Source organism: Musca vetustissima, unplaced genomic scaffold (genome assembly GCF_032173495.1).
Source record: "Musca vetustissima isolate MV318-11 ecotype Yass unplaced genomic scaffold, APGP_CSIRO_Mvet_v1 utg46116, whole genome shotgun sequence".
Lineage (NCBI taxonomy): Eukaryota > Metazoa > Arthropoda > Insecta > Diptera > Muscidae > Musca > Musca vetustissima.
The window spans coordinates 105,114-118,342 of record NW_026877324.1 but is presented as its reverse complement, the minus strand read 5'-3'; the positions used below and the strand labels follow the sequence as shown (position 1 = coordinate 118,342).

The 13,229-nt window shown below is 36.4% G+C and overlaps 1 protein-coding gene across 1 annotated transcript in view; it reads right to left on the bottom strand.

The window, feature by feature from the left end:
* LOC133321902 (acetylcholine receptor subunit alpha-like) overlaps positions 1-13,229 on the bottom strand; it is a 45,182-nt gene that overhangs the window by 3,043 nt on the left and 28,910 nt on the right. The window lies entirely within an intron of this gene.

Here is a 13,229-nt window from a genome sequence, read left to right as displayed (position 1 = left end):
TTTGGTTGAGTTGCATTCGCAAGCATTGAGCCAGCCAGTCAGCCAACCATTCAACCAGCCAGAGAGCGAGCCATCCAGCCGACCACAAAATCACCAAAACGAACCATCCGGGGAATTACAACAATACAACAGCATATGTTTTTATTATAGTTCAGTTTCAGATTCAGATCCAGGAATGTACAGGCACATGTATCGTCAAAAGGAGCAGGCAGCATCATATGGCAGGGCCAGCCAAAGAGGGGAATGCATAAAAAGAGAGAAGAAAGGAAAAATACAAAAATCAATTTCTTTTCTGTTCATCGACAACCATCACCTGCTGGGATGGTTGGGTTTGGTTTATTGTGTTCGGTTGCCCTGTGCGCTTTGTGGCCAAATAATTTGCACTTTACTTTGACTTTGGCGGAAGAGTAATGGGTTGGCCTTCAATAGCAGACACGTAATGAACATGGGCACAATGGGTTAATAAAGGAAATTACCAAGGACCATTACAGGCGTGGATTTTTTAAAGGATATTTTATCAAGGACCATTACAGGCGTGGATTTTTTAAAGGATATTTTATCAAGGACCATTACAGGCGTGGATTTTTTAAAGGATATTTTATCAAGGACCTTTGCTGGCATGAATTTTTGAAAGAGTATTTATACAGGACCTTTGCTGGCATGAATTTTTGAAAGAGTATTTATACAGGACCTTTGCAGGCATGGATTTTTGAAAGAATATTTTTTTCAAGGACCAACCAATAAAAGACCTTTATAAGATGTATTATTTTTAAATAATATTTTTACAGGACCTTTACAGGCATGGATTTTTTAAAGGATATTTTTTAAAAGGACCAACCAATACACTTACTTAGCTGGCTTGTTACAGAACGGTTGTTCCATAAGTCGAGCATAAAAAAGATTTCCTAGCGCGTCGGTCTTGTGTGCAAGTCCACCAATTTGGAAGACCACGTTCCAAGATGTTGTTTTCTACTCGGTCTTTCCATCTAATTCGTGGCCTTCCCCTTTTACGGGAACCATCAGTAGGCTCATTCTTATATGCCTTTGAGCTGGGCATTTTCATTAATCCAACCAAGGAGTGAATTTTTTAAAGAATATTGTTTAAGGACCTCTATAAGACGCTGTATTTTCAAATAATATTTTTACAGGACCTGTATTTTTACAGAACGTAGGCGTGGACTTTACAGAAAATATTTTTAAAGGACCAGTATAGGCGTGGACTTCACAAAGAATATTTTTCAAAGACCAGTATAGGCGTGGACTTTACAAAGAATATTTTTCAAGGATCAATATAGGCGAGGACTTTACAAAGAATATTTTTCAAGGACCAGTATAGGTGTGGAATTTACAAAGAATATTTTTCAAGGACCAGTATAAGTGTGGACTTAACAAAGAATATTTTTCAAGGACCGGTATAGGCGTGGACTTTACAAAGAATATTTTTCAAGGACCGGTATAGGCGTGGACTTTACAAAGAATATTTTTCAAGGACCAGTATAGGCGTGGAATTTACAAAGAATATTTTTTCAAGGACCAGTATAGGCGTGGACTTTACAATGAATATTTTTCAAGGACCAGTATAGGCGTGGACTTTACAAAGAATATTTTTTCAAGGACCATTACAGGCGTGGATTTTTTAAAGAATATTTTTCAAGGACCAGTATAGGCGTGGACTTTTCAAAGAATATTTTTTCAAGGACCAGTATAGGCGTGGACTTTACAAAGAATATTTTTTCAAGGACCAGTATAGGCGTGGACTTTACAAAGAATATTTTTCAAGGACCAGTATAAGTATAAGAACTTTACAATGAATATGTTTCAGGGACTTCTAAAGGCTTTAAAGGTTAGAAGTTTTCAAAGAATATTTTTTCAAGGACTTCCAAAGGCTTTAAAGGTTAGAAGTTTTCATAGAATATTTTTTCAAGGACTTCTAAAGGCTTTAAAGGTTAGACGTTTTCAAAGAATATTTTTTCAAGGATTACCAAAGGCTTTAAAGATTAGAAGTTTTCAAGGATTACCAAAGGCTTTAAAGGTTAGAAGATTTCAAAAATTTCAAAGGACCAAATGAGGCGTGATTTTTTAAAGAAAATTTAAAGAATTTTTTTAAGCTCTTTTTTAATTTGCATCCCATTGTGCACTGCTGACCTTTATGATAGCTATGCACAGAGCACCATAAAACAAGGCACAACACTTGTGAATATGCTTTTGAAAGCTTATGTTACTTTAAAATATGATGCGCTGACAATGTATTGACTGCCAAGTATTGGGGGTAGGAATAAGTTACTAAAATTTTTCTTTTACGGAATACAGCTATTACTGGTGTCCTATAAAAAGATCTCCAATAGAACGCATTGGATCACAGAAAGAATTCTTATACAACGCACTGGTTCATATTAAAAATAAAAAAATCGTTTTGGAAGATGAAGGGTTTATTTAAGCCAACACCCAATACAAAATCATTAATGCCATTCACAGAGTGTGGACGCAATCCTATCAAAGCATAAAATATGCAGCATACATATATCGACATGGAACCACATCACGTTTGTGGTTGAAAGATGATGCCGAGTTCATTCTTATGCACTTACATAAAAATCTGAGAATGGGGAAAACTATTTTTCGCACTCTGACATACAAGCCATCACTTGTCTTACAGGCAACAGCATTCACACTCACACACAGACAATGTGAAAAAAGTGTTGCCTTCTTGTTAAATTTTGTATGCAGATTTATATTTTTTTAATAAATAAATAAGGACACCCCCATGTGATTGTCTGTGTGCAATGAGAGATCAGGGCGATGAAAGAATATGTAAGAGTTAAGCTGTTAGGCATTGATGCGCACACACACACACCTATACCCACACTCAACTATAACTACAACGTGTCAGCAGAGAACACCTTCCAGCCATGGGCTCCGTTTAAATTATAGACTTCTTTACCGAGAGGTTAAATAATTAAATCATCATTTATCTAAATTGGCCACACTTCAACAACAAAACACTCTGCCTCGGGCTACAGGGCAACGAAATGCCAAAAGGCAACAAAAAACCTACAATATTCTGAAATGGAAGTAAATAAGAAATAAAGTAAAGTTTGGAGGGAGGTACAGAAAATTACAAAACAATGTTTAGTATTTTAAGCAACCCTCCCTCCCCCTCGATGCCCTTATTAGAGGGACCCCAACAAAAATTAAGTAAATTGTCGGAAGGTGTATGTGTTAAAGTAAATTTTTGCCGTTAAACTTTTTGGACGCGATTAAACATGCACATCTTCATTAAGCCATGCAACTTAAGTGGCGCTTAAACGTTTCGCCTAAATATGACTATCCATATTGCTACAGCTCATTTCCTTTTTGCCAGGGAAACAGAGCTGTGTTCGTCCGTCCGTCCGTTCCCATTACCGTTACTGGCTGTTGAAATTTTAATACAAAAAGTGAGCAAAACGAATAAGCAAATAAACGAATGGACGAACGGCTGTGCTACTGGCAGGAAGGATGTAAAGGATATGGTGGTGACACATTTTAAGGATAGCCAACATATCATCATAAATAATCATTGTAACTATTATCAAGATAATGATGATGATCATCAACTTCGTCGAGGTGAAATATTAGGGTTTGTGTGTACATTTTTAATTCGGGGAAATGACTAAAGGGATACCTTTTAAAATGGCCAGGTGTTAACTGGGATGTACATTAAAATGTGAAGCAATTTGCATGTTATACTCAATATTAATAAAAAATGAGGGCGATTAGACCTCAATTTTTAGGGAGAAAACAATAGAGTCTCTTTTGATAAAAAAGGGAGTTTCCATAGGAAAGCTAATCGGAATATCTTTTAATGCTTTTATAAGTGAATTGGGGATTTTTTTTATGGGGGATTTGAAGGTAGCAAAATCTCCACGGACGACTTGAAGTTTTGGGTTATTCACATTATAAGCTGAAGGCGGGTAATATTGCATAGACCAACTGAAGTAGGCGGTGTTTACAGAATAACTGATGGCTGGATCGACACCTATCACTTATTCGTCGACTATAAAACCGCATTCGACAGCCATATCTGTTCAGAGGTGTTTAAAGCCATGTCTGCGTTCGGTTTTCCTGCAAAATTAATACGGCTATGCAGGATAACTTTAAGAGGCACAAGGTCAGCAGTTAAAGTAGGAAAGGACTTATCGGAGCCCTTCAATACTGAACGAGGATTCAGACAAGGTGACAGTTTGTCGTGTGATCTTTTTAACATCCTGCTGGAAAAGGTCATACGAGACGTAAAGGTGAACAGAAATGGTACTCTAGACACCAAACAACACATGTTACTCGCCTACGCCGATGACAACGATGTAATGGGTCAAACATTGCGAGCGGTAACAGCCACCAGCCAACAGATTGAGAAGGAGTCTGCCAAAGGGGGTCTGGCAGTAAACGCGCACGACGTCCAGTAGACTCGGACCAGCTGTGGAACTTGAGAACTACAGCTTCGAGGTAGTTAAAGATGTTATATATACTTTGGTACCGCCATAAATAAAACGAATGATATCAGTTTTGAAATTCGGAGAAGGATTGTGTTGGTCATAGATGCTACTATGGTCTAAGTAAGCAGTTTAGAAACAAGGCCCCCTCCCCTCCCAGACCAAACTCACACTTTACAAGACGCTGATACTACCCGTGCTGTTATATGGATATGAAGTATGGGTACTTGCGCAAGCAGATGAGGTAGTTCTTGGGGTGTTTGAAAAAATCCTCTAAAAGATCTACGGGCCGATCTATGTCGACCGTGAATATCGGCGTCGACTGATCCACGAGCTTTCCAATTTATACACGGACATCGACATAGTAAGTCGAGCTGCAGCGACTACGGTGGCTAGGTCATGTTGTGCGAATGAATGAGAATGCCCCGGCTCAAAAGGCAAAAAGCCCGTAGAAGAGGAAGGCCACGAATTGGAGGAGATGAGCACATGACCGACGCGCTTGGAATCTTTTTTAAGGGCCAAAAAATTCGAATTATGGAATACAAAATTAGTTGTGAAATGTGGTTAGGATTACCGTATAATTCGAGATCCGGCCATAGAGATTTTACGGTATTGTGGTTCCATCCCATATTCGGTATTTTGAAGGTTTTAGGCGCATTTCCCACCAAAGTGGGTGTAATGTTGTGGCCATTCGAGCTCATCGAAGACATAATAAATTTGGCGATAGTGCCCCATTTTCGGTATAGAAAGGCTAATGTATGTTAATGCTGATGTATTTCCCATTGTCTAGAAACTCATACAAACCCTATTTTGTAGCCGTATCAAACTTAGTATCGTATCCAAGCAATGGAAATCAATTGGTACAATCTAACTCTTCAAATCTCTTTACAGCCTACGGAGCTTCGTACGCTTTATTCCATGAGAAGATTATAACGATAGTAATAGTCCTCCCGATATAGATCTTACATGATATGTCTGACCAACGAAGGTATGGACTCATTAAAATTGTTTTTTCATGGACCAACTAAGACGTGAACTTTTCAAAAAATATTTTCCCAAGGACCAACTAACGCATAAAACATATGTTTTCAAGGACCAACTAAGGTGTGAACCTTTTAAAAATATTGTTTCAGGGACCAATTAAGGCGTGGGCTTTTTAAAAAATAGTTTTTTGCAGAATATCTTTTCAAGAATATTTTCACAAGGACCGATACAGACGTGGACATTTCAAAGAACATGTTTTCAAATATCTCTGCAAAAAAATCTAATGAAGTTCCAAGGTCCTATTTGAAGGCATAGCCTAATTTTTGGTATTCTAAATGGTTTTGAAATTGAAATTGGCATTTCATGTTCTTGGAGGATGGGAAATATTTTGCAGCATGTTGCCCATAGTTATCCATATTTAGAGTTTTAGTTTTAGAGCATATATTTAATATATAGCTCATGGATATTCTTTGGAATTCATAAGTCAAGACACCACATATCAAAAGAAAAATCTAAAAAATTCAAATTTTTGGTAAAATTATGAGCTTTTCAATATAGAGAAGAGGGCAAAAATGTGTACAGTACTAATTTGTGTATATAGTCCAAATTATTTAATTATTAATCGAATTGTCCGATTTCTGTCATATAAATTATGATTCTTGTAAAAAAGAACACAGAGAACAATTTAAAATGTTTCTCTGTCGATTTAGCATTTGGTTTTTTTTTGACATTGGACTTTTATTTTTCATTCGGGTTAATAATTTTGAACTTCGAATTTCCGGTGAACATAGAAATATATTTGGGTTCATGTTTTTCCATAGCCCCCAAAAACTTTTTTTTGTATTTACTGTATGTCGATATTTGAACGATTATTTTCACATGACAGACCTATTTATCATCGAATGATTTAGACCCTAAAGTCGGCTTTGCCCATTCTTCGGTTTGAATTTTAATTCACAAACTATTTTTTCTATGAATTCTAAATATTGTGTCCAATAAAATGTGTATTCATTACCATTGTAATCTGATTCTAAATAAATAGAACGTCTAGTCGTATGATGAATACAATTAGACTGGCAAATAAATAATATTAATCATACGACATGTGATTGCCAGCAAGTGACTCATAAAATAAAGTGTCACTTATGTTATTATTGGATTTAGGTTTTATTTCATTTCAAAAGAAAAACAAAACAGAAAAATGTTAACTTATCCTCTTACATGAGCATCTCTCGCTTGCTCTCTCTCTCTCACCTTGCCACAGGTGACAGCGGCATGGCAATATCATCACCACAATAATGCTTCTGTCAACATAATAATACCGGCTAAACGAATTAGTTTAAATTGATGTTGAAATATTACCCAAGGGGGCAAAGTCACATAACAACAGCAGCAACAACAACAACGCTGATGTTAAGAGCCTTAGACGAATTGCCCTTCAGAAATACAAAAACAACAAAAGAGTAAAGAACAAACAAACGAAAGAAAACACACCTCTCGGTGTGTGTTACAAAAATTTACTTTATTTTGACATAATCTTTTAATGTTGTGACATTTCTTTGTTGTTGCTGCTGTTGTAAAACTCAAATTTTGTGGGTTTTCGTCTCTCTGCTTCTCATGCGGATTACACTTAATCTGTAGTTCAAACAAAAGGGAAAGAAGACGAGACAACATGAGTGAAGTTGGAAAAAAGGTAAACTAGGGTACAGCTACAAACTGTATTCATTGGCTAGAAACTCCTTTTTTTTGGGGGGTGGGGATTTATTCAAACCATAATCCGGACTAGACTATGATACATTTAGTCAACAATAACTTCAATAAGTTTCAAATATAAATATATACCGTCTGTGTAGCTTAGATATTTTTCTCATATGTTTTGTATACTACCCATGGGAATTAAACCAATTTCCATTTAAATTGTTTAATTTTGGAATATAGATGGGAATTTTAAAAGAGAAAGATGTTGCCCATGGCTAGTTCGGATCATAAATCCGAAAAATAATTTAATTAACTGACGAAACCAACTTGACCCATTCAGGACGATTAAAACTTCCGACTATAAAGCCGCATTCGACAGCTCTATACGTTCAGAGATGTTTAAAGCCATGTTCACGTTCGGCATTCCTGTAAAATTAATACGGCTATGCAGGATAACTTTAAGTGGCACAAGGTCAGCCCTTCAATACCGAACGAGGATTCAGACAAGGTGACAATTTGTCGTGTGATCTTTTTAACATCGTGCTGGAAAATGTCATACGAGACGCAAAGGTGAACAGCAACAACACATGTTACTCGCCTATGCCCATGGCATCGATATAATGGGTCGAACATTGCGATCGGTAACAGACACCTTTGAACAAATTGAAGGAGTCTGCCGAGTGGGTCTGGCAGTAAACTGCGAGAAGACCAAGCTGATGGTATCAACGCGCAAGACGTCCTGCAGACTCGGACCAACCAACTTGAGAACTACAGCTTCGAGGTAGTTAAAGATTTTATATACCTTGGTACCGCCATAAATAAAACGAATGACATCAGTTATGAAATTCGGGGAAGGATTGTGATGGCCAACAGATGCTACTATGGTCTAAGTAAGCAGGTTGGAAACAAGGCCACCTCCCGCCAGACCATACTCACACTTTACCAGGCGCTGATACTACCCATGCTACCCGTGCGCAAGCAGATGAGGCAGCTCTTGGAGTGTTTGAAAGTGAAATTCTCCGAAGGATCTACGAGCCTATCTACGCTGACGGTGAATATAAGCGTCAAATGAACCACGAACTCTACAATGTATACGCGGACATCGACATAGTCAGTCGTATTGAGCTGCAGCGACTACGGTGGCTAGCGAATGTTGAGCGAATGAATGAGAATGCCCCAATTCAAAAGGCATATAAAAGCGTGTCTACTGATGGTTCCCGTAGAAGGGGAATGCCACGAATTATATGGAAAACCAAGTAGAAAACAACATATTGGAACGTGGCCTTTCAAATTGGAGGAGATGCGCACAAGACCGACGCGCTTGGAAATCTTTTTTTAAGCTCAGCTTATGAAACAGCCGTTCTGAAACAAGCCAGTTAAGTAAGTAAGTATCGGCGGATGGGGATGGCTGAGCGGCAGTTAGGTTAATAAATTATCAAACACGTCGTGTATTCCTTGCTTGTGACCTTGAAGTGCATGAATTTTATCCGCAAACGCTTAAAAATACATGTTAAGCAAAATTTTCTCATCTGATACTCGAAAAGCCGAACTGTTATTGTAGGGAAGCTTCAGTTTGCTTCTGTTTGTGTGGTTCGTGATCTGCAGGGGTCATTGCCCCTTACTATTTTGAAAATAAGACTGGCCCTAAAAAAATATTTTTTAGAAAGTTCGCGCCTTAGTTTGCCCATGAAAAAATGTTTTAAAAAGTGCACGCCTTAGTTGGTCCTTGGAATAATATTTTTTCAAAAGCCCATGTCTTAGTTGGCACTTGCAAAAATATATTTTTTTAGTGTCCACGCCTTAATTTGTCCCTGAAATAATTGTTTTTAAAAAATCCACGCCTTAGTTCGTTCTTGAAAAAATATTCATTAAAAGTCCACTCCTGTTATAGACCTTCTTCCTAGATATTAGTCTGAGGATGGTAATATCTATTGCCAGACGTAGTATCGTAATGAAAATATTCGAAGCCTAAAAATCACTACCCCCGTGTCTATTGTTAATAACATATTCACTATCTTCCCCTCTCCCACCATCCCACATCTGTCAACATAAATATTTCCAAGTTCTTCCAGCAAATAAACTTTAAGTGGCTTAAAACATCCAGTGATTCATTCATTCCTCCAAGAGAGGTAGTCGGAGGTAAATAACAATGTAAAGGTACCAACAGTTTTATGGCCTCTTTACCAGCAGTAGCAGCACCACCATTTAGGACAACAATGAATTTTATGCTTTAGTTTTTTTTAAGGTGAACGTGTCATTTTATGGACTCCAAACGAAGTAGGAGGCATAGAGCAGAAAACAGGTGTTAAATTTAATAGCAAACATCAAACATTATAAAGCACCAAAAAAAGAAGAAAAAACAGCAGTTGGTAATGCGGATCTGTAAGGTCCTTTCATGACTGCATTTAGGCCAGACAAATGTGTCAATTATTTTTATGGATTCTTGTCGTTTTACAACAATTTAGTTTTTTCGTGTGGTCACTCAAAATGAAAACGAAATTGGTAAATTGTGTCTGCAAAAAGAGAATCGTATTAGTCGCTTCTCAAAGAGAATGCGAAAATTAGCTGACATCCTGATTCCGCTGTAATGAAACAACCATAGATTTTTGTTACTACCATACCCATAACCCACCCAGAATCGTTTGCCTGGTTCTTTCACCGCCTAATTGCTTAAACACAACATTACGCTGAATATCGCGCTGCTTATGCTGCCTGGCTGGCTGCGTGAGCTCGGCTGTGCTGTGATGTGGTAGTAATCATTATTGTCGTCGGAATCTGTGGTTGACTTAATTGCTCTGTACACAGACCATTAACTTGATATTTGACACATTAACGCTCATTTCATTCAATCATTGAGGAATGCATGCCAACACACACACACGGATATATCTGTATGGTTGGGTGTTGAAGGGGAATGGTTATTCTGTCTATACACTTTGGGTTTGTTTGGTGGCATTAGGCAAATGTTGGTTTAGATACATTGATTTAATTATATATTTTGATATGAGAGTTAAAAAATATTGAAGAGGAGGTGTCAGAATGCTGCCATATTTTTCAATATATACTTAAACATTTTATTATTATTTTTATTACTTGGAATTGATATGATATTCAATATTTATTTCTATGTTCACCCTAATGTTCAAATATGAATAAAAACATTTTCCAATTAATTACCTATCAAGGGTGAACTATTTTTTACAACGCTTGATATAATAAAAGGATTTGAATGTATAATTTCTATATTAACAAATAGTAAAATATAATTGACATAAATTAAATGGTAAATAGTTTGTGAAATATAGTTTTCATAAATTCGATAATTATTTACAAAACCTAAATTGATGCAATTCTGATACTGCAAAACAACTTTTGCCGGGTCTGCTATATGGTATCGATTGAGTATTAATCACATTAACCGACTTTCGACTTTAGCATCTCAATCATTGTATTACCACTAGCATCATCTATAAGTCATATTTTGCTATCGATCACAGGGCGACATCTACATTTCATAAGAATAATTAATAGTAGTATGAACTTAACTAAAGTACGGCATCTCTACTTCGCTAACATGGTTATCGACAATATCCTTATATGGTTAGTGTATTCATGTCGAAAATTATATCTCCTAATATGAACGTTGGCACATATCGGACATTACGGTAACTACTTAAAACTGTATTAGCTGCATTCCAATATATACTCTACTAGTTGTAAATGAGTAAATTTTCCAAAAGAATAAATCATTATACTTTTTTATACATTTCAAAGTCAAAATTTTTCATTTGGTAAATTATGCTCTGATCTTCTTTAGTGTTGTTTTTAATTATTATTTGCATTCTCCCTTAGCGTTTTTAACGCCACGAAACATTAGATCTAGACACACCTTCTACCTAGTGTACAGATCGTTCGGATTTTGGTATCGATCACAGGCCGACATCTGTATTTCATAAGAATAAATAACAATACTTCGCCAACTTTATTATCAACAATATCCACATATGGTTTGTGCAGTCGCTATCTACAACAGGTCGATAACTATATTTCCTAATATAAACAGTGCCACATATCGGTCATTACGTTAGCTATTTTAAACTGTATTATTTGTATTCTCATATATATCCTACTAGTTTATAATGAGTTCCTGTGAATGCTATTAAATCTTTATAATTTTATATATTGATGGAACATTTCAAAGTCAAACTTTTTAATATGTGGATTTTGTCCAGATCTTCTTTAATGTTTTTTTAATTATTTTTTTATATCCCTAAAATTTTGTAACGTTACGAATATTGGATTGGGACTCACTTTGTAACATGTATATCTATCGTTCTTGGGATCAAATTGATCGAAATCTTTATTTTTAAACTGTTTTCTGGCGGTGATCCGTAATCCGAATATTTCGAAATTGTACGAAGGCTACGAAGTAGTGCATAGGCCACTACTAACTTTTGTTCATACGTAATCTGAAATTCCCAGCGGAAAAGTTAGAAATTTATTAAGCATAAATGTACATAGTGCGGTTTGGTTTGGAATGAACTCGTTAACATTTGCGTGCGATCATTCTTTGCAAGTTTTGACGTGGGTTTTCAGGATAAGAGGACATCGATCGACATAGTGAAATATCGACGAAAAATATTGTAGTGCCACAGAATATTCATGCCGTTGGGGCATTTGTAATGGAAGATCGTGAGATAGAGGCACCCTGCGGTATTTCTTCCACCAGCATACACTCAATTTGGGATAAGTAAATCGACTTTCAACTAAATTTTAAGCGACTTTTTGTATTGAGAAGAGTAAAAGTCAAAGTCGACTTTTGATCTTTGAGAAAATCGCAAAGTCGACTTTCGAAGCCGTAATTTCCCAAAAATTACAGATTCCAGAACTTTATTTGATCTATTGACAACAATTCTTCTAAAAAAGTCGATTTAACTTTCGTCGGTAAAATTCGAAAATCGATTTTGAATAAATTTGACGAAATCGAAAGATCGAAAAGTCGACATTTTGGTCAAATTCAAAATTCGAAAAGTCTGAAAGTCGAATTTTTGGTCAGAAGCAAAATCAAAAAGTCGACTTTTGCTCTCGATATAAATATTGCATGATAACATGGCCGTAAGAAAGGTTTGTTCTCTTTGGATTGCAATTTCAAAATTTCTCAAAAAGGTTCGCGCCGATTGTTTTCTTTTTAATAGATTTTTATAAGATCGTTACGGGCGTCGAATAATGGAATTATGCACAACATAAGGTACCGTGTGGGTCTTCCAAGACGATGATCCGCGAACTAATGTAAATGATTCAACCGCAATTTTGAGTCGAATAAGGCAATTACATGGCATAGCCATGTCTATGTGAATATGTACAGTGGCTCCATCGAATAATCGGACAAGTGGTTGTCAGATATAATAACGCTATACATTTCAAAAAAATTGTTTAAATGTGTAGTTTTTTCGCTTTTATTTACACATTACTTACTTATATTTCTGAACAATACAAAAAACAACAACTTTCCTAGTGATAACAGTAAATTTCGCCAGAAAAACAAAATTAACTCAATTTATTGTGCTCAACGCAAAATCGGACAATGCAAAGTATCAATGTCAAAAAACGCAAAAAATCGAGAAATTAATATTTAGTTGCATATTCTTTGTTGTCCAGAACGGCCTGTAAACGCTTCGGTATTGATTTGACCAAATTCTGGCATACCTCCGGCTCTATGGAGTTCCACGATTTCAGTAAAGCCTCCTTAAGCTGTACCAAGGAGTTACATTTTTTTCATACACTCTTCTAGCTAATTCTTCGCAAAGATGCTCAATTACGTTAAGGTCTGGGCTCTGTGCAGGTGTTTGTATAAGTTTGGGACAGTTATGGATCAACCAAAGCTTTGCAACACCTGATGTGTGCTTGGGATCGTTGTCTTGATAAAAGGCAAAGTTGTTCGCGATTTGTTTTAAAATGTTGAGGTAGACAAATTTGTCCATTTTACCATCAATAAAATGCAAATTGTATATTCCCGCACTCGACATGCAGACCCAAACCATAACAGAACCTCATCCGTGCTTAACAGTGGCTTTTGTA